This window comes from Anomalospiza imberbis, chromosome 13 (genome assembly GCF_031753505.1).
Source record: "Anomalospiza imberbis isolate Cuckoo-Finch-1a 21T00152 chromosome 13, ASM3175350v1, whole genome shotgun sequence".
Lineage (NCBI taxonomy): Eukaryota > Metazoa > Chordata > Aves > Passeriformes > Viduidae > Anomalospiza > Anomalospiza imberbis.
The window spans coordinates 14,206,709-14,219,640 of NC_089693.1; the positions used below are offsets into that span (position 1 = coordinate 14,206,709).

Genomic DNA, 12,932 nt, shown 5'->3' on the forward strand with positions numbered 1-12,932 from the left:
AAGTGTAAGGAAAAAGACCTGTTTTATTTCACATGACCTTGAATTCAGCACTGCAGCAAAATTTTAATCAGGGCCGTCAGGTTTGCTGTGGTACACTGTTGTGCAAATACACCCAAAACCCACTGTGTGGGTTCCAGTATTTGTGAAGGCAAGTTTAGCGTGTCTCATTTCTGGAAGGAAGATGAGAGGGATAAAATACAGCACTTGCACTGGTTTCTAGGGATTTCTTGACATACCTAAACCTCAGTGCATGTTGGTTGAGGTCATGTAGATGTTAAAGCTTTACACTTAACACGTCCCTTCCTCAAATAAAAAGCAACCAAGACCTTACCTGGATTCTCAGTCATCCTCCTGCCTCAAGGCACAATAAACTATTATGAAAACAACCTCAAAGGATGTTTGCATAACCTGTTCTTAAAGCCTTAAACACAGATTCCACTCATTCCTCAGGCAGTCCAGTCTAGTCCTTAACTCTCCTTTTTCTAATGTCTGGATTAAATACCTTTTGCTGTAGTTCAGCTGATTTATTTCAAGTGAATATGGACAATGTTCTCTTTCTTTTTGCAGCATCCTTTTACACAAATTGAGACCATATTTTTGTTCAGTCTTTCTCTTTTGTGTTGTTTTTTTATGAAAAGCGCAGATTATTTTTCTTTTAATCAGTTCTGCAACACAAGACTTTTTGTTGCTGTACCCCTCTAGCTCCCACCCGATCTTTTCACAACTTCCCAAAGTTACCTTGGTGGCAATTCAGTGATTATGCATCTCAGCAGAGTGGATGCCTTTTCCAACCTCATGAACTTGCTGTGTTCTGCTTATGGTCCACTCTGCCCACTGGTTTCTTTTCTGCAAGTTTATTACAACAATTACTCTTCTCTGTGCAGTTGATTTCTTGTTGAGTGCAGAACTTTGCACTCGTGTTTGTAGAATCATCATCCTCCTGTTGCAACGATTTCAAACTCTACTCTTGCTTCTCCTCTTGGCAGAACCTCCCAGCTGGGGGTCAACTCCAGGTTTATAAATGTGGTCTCTAAGCCTTTATGCAAAGAGATTGCAATATAGAAATGCACAAGGAATTTTTGTTTGATGGAAGTTTAGTATTTATGCATTTTGATATTGTTTGATATAAACTGTTAATAGGGATCCTCGAAGTACAACCACTTTTGCATCAAACTGGTGGATTTTCTGTCCAGATCAAATTTCCATATATTTTTTATGAAAATGTCAATGAAACAGAAGAGCCTTGCTGAAGTGAAGATCTTCAATTTATTTATGTTTGTAGAACCAGACATAGAAAACTAGGTTGGTTTGATAGACTGTTATGAACCAATCATATTGGTTGTTATTTATCATTTTGTTATTTTACAGGTATCTAAAAATATTTTTGAATTCATCCAGGAATTTTAATCAAGTTGACTGGATTCTAATTTCCTGTTCGTTTGATTGTTGTGTTGTTTGTTTGTTTTTTATTCCTAAAGAAAAACACTCAATCCTTTTCTGGTCTCTTGAAACATCTACCAGTTTTCAAAATAAATGTTGTTTTCTACCATTAGGTTCTGAAATTCGTGGAAAGGTTTGATTAGGAAATGGTAATAGACTTCCAAAGAAGAGAAATGACAGGCCCATATATTAGTATTTAAACATGTACAGACTTGTGCTCCTGTAAATTGTTTTTTGTCTACTTCGTGTGTGAGACAGCTGGAAGCTGTGTATATCCTTAGATTTGTCATGTTTTCCCCTGGGCTTTATACCTTGGTGAGGTTTTTCTGTGTAGATTATCCCAGTTCCACCTTTGCTGCCCAGTCCATTCCCAACCTGACACTGAAGCACAATGCAGGAGCAAGCACCAGCTTTCTCATCTCTTTAATGGCTTTATGCAGCTGGTACCTGAATTTTTAAATTAATTAAAACTGCAGTTTTAGTGTGTTTGGACTCTGTAAAAATAAAGGGGTATTCGGTGTTTTTAAACATAGAGAAGTGGTTCTTACCTTTTTTTTTTGTAAGGAAGCCTGGCTAGAGCATTCAACTAGAATCAACAGGCTGTCCCAATTTCCTCCTCTTCACACAGCCACCCATTTGTCCATATCCCCTTCTAAAAAAAAGGAGATGTTGGTTCTGGAAAAGGAGAGGGGTTTGGGGTGCTGGAAGGTCACCTCCAAATACAGTCTCTACAGTTAATCAGAACCCTGTCTCACTGGAAACATATTTCTCTTTTTTTTTTATTGCAAAGATCTATGTACTTCTCTGCTTAACATATTGCTTCTTTTAAAAATTGACTTTTGCAGTGTGTGTTTTTACTCTTAACTTTAGTTAACAACAACTCTAACAATCTTTTGTTTGTTTACTTCTGAAATCCAAGTTTCTAGTACAGATTTTTGGATCTACTTTGGGGGCTGACTACATGAAAGCTTGTTATTACAGGAATATATGATGCAGTGACTCAGTTCCTTTTTCAGTCTAACCCTTTTTAAAAGAGTGAGGCTAGGCTGATACTGGACTAACTGAAATAGCAGGAAGAATCCTTTTTACTTTGAAAGACACTGAGTCTTGTCCCAGTTCTCATGTTACGTTGACTGGTTGCTACCATTTTAAACCACACTATTTCTCTTGACTGCAGGCAGAGCAAGAGTATTTGGGACATTTCAGTGAATGCCTGACAATAGATACCCTTCGAGATAAAAATTACTGATAATTTAATATGTATCACTGCTATATAAAAAAATATCATTTTCCACACTGAATGTATAATTTTCTTTTTGATGTATTATTGATGTACTGCACAATGAGCAGAGGAGGTTTGTAAAAATGAATTTCTGATCTCTCAATTGCTCCCATTATAATCTTCTAGAGAACACCAAGGAAAAGAACATAAATCCAAGTGTAAATCAAACACAAATATATTTTACCACTGAAACCATATGTACATGCTAGGAAATGGCTATTGAATTTCTTAGTGCAAAGTCAGATCATTAAATGCAGGATGCTTTTGTTTGTTTTAAACCTAATTGCTCTAAAAATAGCCACTGATGCATCATTAAAACACAAAAATATATTTGGCCCCATTATTGTACATGAACTGAAAGAATAAATAGGAATATCTCGTGATCTTTCTACTAAGAGCTTGGTGACATATTTGTTTTTGAATAAGAAAAAGAACTATTAAAAATACTGTCAACAAACTAGCTATTTCCAAGTAATTATATACACCACACCTTCTTAATTATATGGCAACTTAAATATTTAAGCTATCAGGTAATCTCAGAAAGATACTGTGAGACCTTAGCAGGGATTTGCATAATTTCTGAAGTCAGGTGTTGTGAAAGTGCTGTTTCTAACCTTACAGAGCCTTATCAGGCTGTACAACATGAAATCAAATGAGTGACTGGAGGGTAATTTCTATATCAACATTATACTGTAATGCAGGCTATTTTGTTTTTCCATATATCTTAAAAATATAAATTACCTGGGTGGTGCATGTTATTTTCCAGAGCTTTTGAAAACTCTTTGATCGATTGCATTCAAAATTTTCCATCAGAAAATATATAGCACAGACAACCATCAAGTTTAATTTTTGATTCTGCAAATGATCATTCTTTTCTTGTTTCCTAGTAGCAATTTTTCATAATATAAATATTTCAGGATTTTTTATCTTTTCCCAGTTTCTTCAATTTTCACTGTTAAGATCTTCATCTGGGCTAACTGGAGCTGTGACTGTTTATCATCCAAGTATCAATCCCAGAGTTTTTGTGATCTAACACAGAAATGTTTTTGTATTATCTGGTTTTCTGTATCATCTTCACAACATGGGGCTTTATATTTTACTACTATTACTAGTAATTGTAAGTTGACTTAACTCATGCAAACATTTCAATATATGCTTGAGTACGGTCCATGTCTAGTCTACAGAAGCGCGTCTGATGTAAATGCCAAGGATGGCCCGATGAATACCCTGGCTGCAAGTGACAGCTCCCCCAGCAGTGTGCGTGTGACAGATGCACACTCCTGTCTGCGGGCGGAGTTTTACATGTGGGCACCTTCCATGCTGTCCTGGCCACTAGCAGGCTTCAGCCAGCGGGGCCCAGAGCAGAGCCAGCCCTCTGGGCTGAGCCCTTCCCGTGCCCGCGGGGCTGTTGCAGAAGCTGCTGCTCACCCCTGGAAAAAGCTGTGCCTTGCTTTCATTCTGGGCCAGCAAACTTCTCCAGGAGCCCTGCACTGAGCTGTGTCCAGCCAGGCAGCCAAGCTGCTGAAGGCACCTCCGGATAAGGGGGTTACTTTTTTTAGTCTTTTTGCCAAAAATGTAAAGTGCAATCTCCTGCTGGCTGGCATCTTTTATCTTGGATAAGATCATTTCTTCTCAGTGTCTTTAGTTCTGCCAGGCCCTGGGGTGTGCATATAAATGGTTTTGTTCAGCTGTAGTTAGAAGAAGTTGAAGAGTTCAGTATGAACTGATGACACCATAGCCTGAAAGCCATTCTGAAATTTGCATTAGTGATTTAGAGTTATTCCATTTAATCTTTTGGTTTTCTGTACCTAAGAAGTGTGAGAAGGAGAATGTTTTGGTTTGTTCCAAGGAATCAATAATCTAATTTCAAGACAACTGTCTGTCTCTGCAAGATACTAAGATAATGGCAGAAGAAACTTCCATGAAAGGGCATAGATAGAAGGTTGTTTGTTTTTTTTTTTTTAATAGTGAATAATTCTGGGTACTTAAATATTTTCTACATCACCTCTCTTTAAAAATTACATTAATAACCAGTCAATAATGGACAAACTAATTTTTATCAAGAGTTTGTTTAAGGGTGACTGGCCCACAAATTACTAGATTCTTGTCAGCTGGTGGTCCATATTGAAATAGGTATTAGGAAATCTTAGCCAATAAAGATCCTAGAAATTCTGCCTTTGTGTTACAGAAAGGTCTATGGAATTGTACACAGAACATTTACAGATCATTTGGCCACTGTGACTTCTCACTGGGAGAAAATCAAGACTGACTGCATTTGCTTTTTAATTTGTGAACTGAAAACTTTAGCCACTTGTTTTTGTTTCTGAAATGATCTTTTGTCTTTCAGTTGGTGAGCAGAAAGTGACTCTACATTTTCTTTACCAAGAACTACCCTTCTGTCACCTTTGACGCAAGAGTTCAAACCAATTATTACATAAATAGGTAAATACCTAACTAGTTGGTGAGGTTTTTTATTGGTATTAGTCTCTGATCAGCTTATTCACAATGCTCTTGTGTCTCATTTCTTAAAGCAATCCAGCCAAAGTTTATTAGCTTCCTCTCATATTATCTATACTGAGTTTTCTTGAGTGTCCCACTAAGATTAGAGTTCATCTTCCTTGCATACATATTAAAAAAAAGTTGCAAGACTATATCAGGAATAATTTTTGCAATAGCACTGAAACCTCTCTCTCTGAAAATTATTTAGACTAAATTATTATTAAGACATATTTGCTTTTTCATGTCTACAAAATGTTGTTGACTGATGGTCATTTACTTAATTACATTGGTAATTGAAGTTCACATCCAGCTGCCTTTTACCTGACAAATACCCAAAACTTTTGGTCATTAACATTCAAGTGCACATTCTTTGTATTTGATATTTTTTCACTTTGCTTCTATTAGTCCTCTGGGTCATTCACTTCTTCCCATATATTGTCTTGATTGTTTTTTCCCCAGCTGATTTTTAGTAAAGTATTCCAACTTTGGATCTAGTGCTTAATGGAAAATATTAAAATCGCTTACACAGTCAAGCCACTGGTGACCTCCATCGAATGCCATGACCTTCCTCCCACTGTCTGTTGCTGTCTTCACATTCTCCCCAGTTTCATTGGTTATTTCATCTGTGGCTGTGTCTTTGTTTACCGAAATTATCTGGATGTGGCATGACTTAAAAAAAAGAAAACTACACAACACCCAAGAAATAAGTAGAGAAAGGTAGACAGTTAATGCTGGAAAAACCTGCGTTATTGTCTTTATTGCAAACTGAAATTAATTGTTGCTTTGCTCATGGAACCATATTAAATAACCTGTGATCCTTTTTTCCATCTTAATTCTAAGTGGGTCTCACTTCTTCTGTGTTCGCATTTCACACGTAAAGCTGAAAAAAATCTTTATTTTCACATCATTTATGTGCTATAGCACTTTTTGCATTTTGTACACTTTTGGACATATATTTAAGTAGAGTCTAATTTCCATGTTGTTTTATCCACTTTTGCTTTAAGGAAATTCTGTTCAGAAACTCATGCAATTAATAGTGTCAACATGCATTTTTCCACAGTGACAACTTCTTTTGTAATGATGCATGCAGTTTAGCTCCTCCAAAACACGTAGGAACTGCTGTGTACTGATGACTCTCTGGTGCAGCGCCTTCTGAGTAAGATCTTTAACTATTTCTAGACCAGACTGTACCTTTCTGCTCCAAAGCCTCGGGTTTGTGTAGCTGCTGACCACTGACAGTATAGGACCCTTGTCTATGCAGTGTTTCAATCTGGAGCTGGAATGTGTACCCTGACATTGATGAAAGGTCATCTCTGGCAGAGATATCCTGGCCTCTGGCCGTTGCAAAGTCAGCGGACACTGAGGCTTGCTGCTGTATGAGAGCCTTCCCAAAGCCTGGTGTTTGTGTGCCGGCCCTGGGACACGCGGCCACTGTCCGGGACAGGTTCCTCAGCGCTGGTGTGCACATCAGTAATGTAGAGGGGGAAGGCTCACCTCATCCCGACTCACTGACTGCATTGTGCAGTAAAGGCAAATAAATTCCTATTTCTAAAGAGCTGGGGTGGAGAGCTGGGATTTGTCGGCCACTGGCTGCAGGACAGGCAGCCGTGAGATACTGCGATGCCAAGGGAGACACAGCGCTGGGCAGAAAACGAATGGTTTCAGACAAGTGCTGAAGGGCCATCACAGAGAGGGTCAGGTTGGAGGGGCCCCCAGTGGGCAGAAAACGAATGGTTTCAGACAAGTGCTGAAGGGCCATCACAGAGAGGGTCAGGTTGGAGGGGCCCCCAGCGGGTCCCCGCTGCTCTGACCTCCCTGCTCAAGCCGGGTCATCCCAGAGGCCACGGCACAGGATTGCGTCCGGCTGCAGGGTACCCGGGCAGCCCGTTCCAGTGCTCGCTCGCTGCACAGCCAAGTTCTGACCGAAGTTCAGGTCGGGGTGAACGTTCTGTGCGTGTTTCTGCCCATTGCCTTGTGTCCCATTCCTCGGCACCACCGAGCAGAGCCCGCTCCATGCTCTGACACCACCGCTTTACACATTTACGCACAACCGCCTAAATGCAGCAGCTGCGAAGGCAGCCAGGGCCGTGCCGCCCGTCCGTGAGCCCATCCCGACGGGTCCAGTGCCCTGAGGAGCCCATCCCGACCTGCCCGGAGCCCTGAGGAGCCCGCCCGTCCCGTCCCGTCCCGTCCCGTCCCGTCCCGTCCCGTCCCGTCCCGTCCCGTCCCGTCCCGTCCCGTCCCGTCCCGTCCCGTCCCGTCCCGTCCCGTCCCGTCCGGAGCCCGCGTTGCGGCGCCGCCGCCGCCCGGCAGGGGGCGCGGCGGGAGGCGGGGCGCGCGCCGGCGCGGCTGCGCTTTGCGGGCGGCTGTAAAGCAGCGCCGACTGTCGCGCTGCGCTGGGCAGGGAGCGGCGGGGGCTGCGCCACAACAGAGCGGGGCCCGCCCGGCGCAGCGGCCGCACCGGGACCGGAGCGGGGCAGCGGCTGCACCGGCACGGCCAGGACGCTGCGGCCTCTCGAGGCGCACCGCGCAGCGCCGCGGGGTCACTGCGGCGCCCACCGGGGCCGCCTCTACCCCTCGGCCCTGCGCAGGGCGCCGGCGGCACCCGCCCCTTCGCCCGCGGCCTCGCTGTCTCAGGTACGGGGGGCGGCGGGGGCCCCGCGGGTGGGGCCGGGGCCGGGCGGGGGCTCCCCGCTTCCCCCGCCCGGCGCCCTGACGGCAGCGGTGACCGGCGGGGCTGTGCGGCGGGTGGGAACTTCACGCAGAATGTATTTTTCCTTTTTTATTCAGCGCCTCGTTGACGCACAAAGCGGTGTCTTCACTGCGGGCAGCCGCAGCACTCTCTGGGGTTTTGTCACAAATTTGTCACAAATTTTCCCCTTAGGGAAATGAGTTTCTATTTCTGTGCGTAATAGGGTTTGTTATGACGTCATTTGTTTTGTTTGCGAAGTTAGTGTTCTCTTAACCCATGTTTTTAAAAAAATCACCATTTTCAGGTGTTTTTTTGCCTGATGAACAAGGAAGTAACGTTCATTCAGAAATGTAGGCCAGGATCTTCAGAGGTACGTAGGCTTGTCACTGTTACAATGGGCAGGTGTTAAGGGTATGTGCTTTTCTAAGTGTCTGTGTTGCTGTGGTTAGGGCTGAGCATGCATTAATGGAATTTTCATGTTGTTTGAATAAGCTCTTCCATGCCTTGAAATGATTTAATAAAATCATAAGCAAGGCCTGGTTGCTTTAGCTGATTAAATGAGACCCTTAATTCCTGATACCCAAGTACTTCTCCAGAAGAGGACATAATGCGGGAGGTAAGAGTTTGCTGTAATTAGAATAATTTGATTCTAATGCAGTTATTTCAGAAACAAAGGTTTTAACAAAAAGATAAGAATTGACTGCTCATTGTGTAGACCTGGGTTTGTCATGGTATCTGTCTTATAAACTATTAAAGGAAAGATGGGTTTTCAGGTGCAGTATAAGGTCTTACCTCGTCTTTGTTGTAACTTGTAGAAAATTCCAAAGGTGTATTAATGCTGGATACTTAGTAGAAAGCTTTGTCAGGAAAACTAATATTTAAATAGTTACAATGCTTTCCCTGTCTTAAAACCAGAAATTACATCTTCTTGTTGTTCATATATCCATAGTTCTTGCTGTCAGAACAATTTAAGCAATTTAAGTGTTTTTGCACTTTTTTTGGATAAAGGAGCGGTCTTGGGACAGGGAGGGAACAGAGGCAAACCCTGTTAGACAGGATGATGCTTGCTGATGTGCAAGGATTGATAGGGAAAGAAGTGATCTTGGTTTATTTGATAGAGCAAGCATCTGGTCACTTGTCTTGTGCACTCATCCACAGTGTAGAATCACCTATGGAATTCATAAGGCAGGAAAGGCTGTAGGAACATTTTATGGTTCACTTTAATTAAATAATAGTGTACAAGGCACCATGCTTCCTGTTTTAAAACTCTTGAAGTCTCACATATTTAAAAATCTGGTTTTGATTGATGGTTGAAGCCCTGGCAGCTACAGATGAGATTGTGTCTGGTATTGGGAGCTTGATGGTGAACAACAGCTCACAGCATTCATGCATATTTTGTGTGTCCTTTCAAAATATAGATGAGAACGTTCCGACCTTTCAGAAATATGTCTTTTATGGAGCAATGGCTTTTGTAGAAGTGTATTAAGAGCGTATCTTAACACGACTGTGACTCGCAGTTTATATTTGAATTAGTAACTTTGTTGACCTACATAACCAGATCAGTTATAGCAGTTGATTTTCACTGGAGGTGGCTGTGTTGCAGTAACATTTAGCTGACAGCAGTTGCTGCCTTCTTTTTCCAAGATGTTCAACCTTTCATTTCAGTTGTTTGTATTTCCTCTAATGGTGAGGACATTCTTTTGAGAAGATAGAGGTGATAGTTCCCTCCTCCATAGCTGGTGTATTATAGAGGCTTGCATGTCAAGCAGTTGAATAAATAGGGGGAAATTGAGGGGGGAGTGATGATGGGATGGGGAACAGGACGATTTAATTCACAGGTGAACAATGGGGATAGTACATAGAGATAGATTTGCCATAGGTGGATGTTGTGTAAAGGGTTCCTCATGGCTTTCCTGGTGTGTAATCTCCTTTAAGTGAGTTGTCAGCAGAAGTTTGGGTTGGTGAAAGAAACATTTTCTTCCTTTCCTTCTGCTCCATTAGGGTTCTCTGCTAGGCCTGACCTGAGCCCACCAAAAAAACTACCAATATGTATTTAACCTTGAAGGAAGTTCACTGGTTAAAAGACTTCAGCTGTGGATACATTTTGTTTGTTACAAGAGCACTGTAAACTTTGGAAGCAGCTACACCGACAAAACTTAGGAGACTACAACTTTGAGCATTATCCTATCCTTTCCTTGTACATGTATCCCATACAATATTACTCAATATGCATGTTTATAAATCTATTTTCAACCTTACTGACATGCAAACAGCCAAACCACTACAGATCTGGTGATAAAACAGGATTATTTTGTTGTGTCATATAGTTTATGTTATTTGGAAAAGGAATTGCTCTGAATTAAAATTATATCTTCCTTACTAAGTGTTTACCAAGTGAAGTCTGAGAAGGCTGGTTCATGGCTTTACTAGCAAGAGGCCAGTAAGGGCTATTTACTTGTGTCTTTTTTTTTTTTTCCAATATAGTTTAGTCCTAATATTTGACTGCTGTTAGGTAAAATGTTTACTTTTGTCTCTGCTGGGTGCAGAGTGGAGAAGTCTGCTGCAGTGTCCTTTCCCCTGAAACTAGCAGATCTGTTCAGTTTAGTATCTATAAAATCCCCTACATCTCATAGGTTTCCTGAAGAACAGCATAAAACTGTCCTAATGGTTAATTTCACAATTCTCACTTGAAAGGTTCTTAGTAGCAGCCGTGGCAAAGATCATGTTTAACTTTGCTTCTCAAAGATTTATTGAGAAGTGTTTGCAAAATGACACTACATCAAGAATTACACATACCTCAAAGGTCAAAAATGTCAGGGGGACTAAGAAACAATTTTCTAAATTTTTGATTGCTGTGTATCTCAGAACTTTCCTAACTATCTCGGGAAGGAAAATTTCTAGTTAAGATCTTATGTTCTAATAAAAAATTGCATTTTGTCATCATTTTATAAAGCTACAACTTTTTATTCCCAAGTTCAATGCTGTTATTTTTGTCTTGGAGTTCACTGAAGCTAAAATATTCCTGATTGCCAAATCATAATGCTTCTATCTTAGACCCATGATTTACATAGTGTTAATGTAGCTAACTGATTTAAGCCTAGGACATAGCAAAGAAATGTCTAGACTGAAAAATGTGCTTGTGAGCAACATTTTTGTCAGATATACCTGCTTGCATCCATCGTGCAAAGGCAGACAGATTCCTTGTCCAGGTGGGTGTGTGCATGGTGATGCTTGATTCAGGCTGGGATTTCCTTGGGTGCCTTTATTGCCTTGGACTGACTCAGTGTACTGCAGCACAGCTCACCTGTGCTGGGAAAGCTCTGCATCTAACAGGAGGTGCTTCCAGCTGCGCATGCTCTGTGCATTTTGTCTGTTCCAGCTGGAGCCAGGCCATAGGTCCTGTCCTGAAGAGCTCTTCTGTTTGTAGCTGTTGTGTACTGGGTTCTGTTGGACGAGGTGAGACAGACACTTCTGTAGTCTCCCTAGGAGTACAGTGCTGTTCAGTCTCAGATGTGAATGGCAACATGGCTCAACAGAGGCATTCTGTTGCTGTCCTATAGGTGGCCTGACATTTCTGTTACAAGGTAATCACATAATGAATTGACTTAGGCATCAGGAAGCAAACCTTGAAGGTCCCAAAAGAATTTTTTGGGGGATAAAATTCAGGCGACTTTGCTGGTGCGGAGGTTGGATACTGTTCATTACAGTACTTAATAGTACAGTTACTGGGGTCTGACTTTGAGATGACTTTGTGAGGGTTAGTAAGGATAGTACTGTACTTGGAATAACATTGTTTCACTTCAAGAGCAGACTTTCCAAGCCAGTGATGGTTCCTAGAATTGCCTGCAAGATGTGGATAAGCCTCCCTGCATTGCTGTGGCTCATGTAGCTGTAGAACCTCTGCAAAGCACATGCAGACCCTTCTGTCTGGGCTGGATGCAGTGGGCTGGCTTTGGGAGCCTGTAAGCAAGAACCTGTTTCCAGAACATTATCATGCAGTTGATAACTCATACTGTGTATGTTGCTCTGAATTACTGTACCTTTCTGTAGGGCAGAACGTGAGTATTCTGCTCAGAGAATTCTCCAGTGATTTTGTCATTCAAAAATGGAGTCATCACCATGTCTGCATTAAAGCACAGAAAGGAAGTTAAGAATGGTTTGCAATAGTATTTCATATTGTCCTGTAAATGAAGATACACAATATCAATGCAAACACTATGGAATTTTAGATTACCTTCTGATTGTTGCTGTTTTATAAAATGCATAGATCTTTAACTTATCAGTTGCTTTATTTTCTGTTTAAGATTAGAAGACCAGTATGTAGGATGCTAAAATTTGGTAGTTAAAATGAGCTTTAGAAGAGCCCTGTTTTTCTAATGAAGTAATAAAAAGTGAAGAACAACCAAAAGTGAAGAAGAATGCAATAAAATTTTGAAATCTGATTGCACTTATTTTCCTGATAGTGGATGTGAATATTAGATGTTTTTCTTGTCACTTACTCTGCATTGGACAGGCATACAGGTTGTCCCTGCTTGATAGAAATGAAATGAATAACACAGGACTGCCTCTTTTAGGAAAATGAGTGGGGTTTTTTTGGTGATCTGCTCAGTGAGTTCGTTATTTTGTTGAAGCAGCAGGCATGATAGCACTGAGGTTCAATGTCCATGGGATTGAGTTGGGGGTCCAATTTCTGAAGTGGCTCCTGAGCCTTCTGTCAGCCTCCAGTGTGTCAGGGCCATGCAGGAATTGGTCTTGCTTGGCTGCCTGTACTTGAGATTGGAAAGTAACAGTGCTTAGGCTTTCTCACATTGCTGAAGTCCTTGTGTGAATTTTATAACCTTTTTCATTTTCCTGTTTCTTGATATATCTAATGGAAAAGTCTTGCTAAAAGAATAAGAATACATCTTTTTAATGAGAGGGAAAAAAGATTCTCATGAATTTAACAGTACGAGTATTAGCTTGTCAGTAAAAATAGTGTTAAAAGTAAAATCAGATACAAGCTGCATATCAGGGAAGGGA

At 41.4% G+C, this 12,932-nt stretch overlaps 1 protein-coding gene across 3 annotated transcripts in view; it reads left to right on the forward strand.

Annotated features, from left to right (window-relative positions):
- Positions 1 to 4,957: 4,957 nt before the first annotated feature.
- Positions 4,958 to 12,932, forward strand: part of RNF111 (ring finger protein 111) — a 46,713-nt gene continuing 38,738 nt past the window's right edge. Inside the window, exon 1 of one of the 3 annotated variants that reach the window (XM_068204066.1) lies at positions 4,958 to 5,164. The gene's annotated coding sequence lies outside the window, so the exon portion shown is untranslated. Of the gene's footprint in view, positions 5,165 to 7,599; positions 7,859 to 7,991; positions 8,325 to 12,932 lie in introns of those variants that run through there. The other 2 variants (XM_068204069.1, XM_068204065.1) reach the window with 2 other exon arrangements.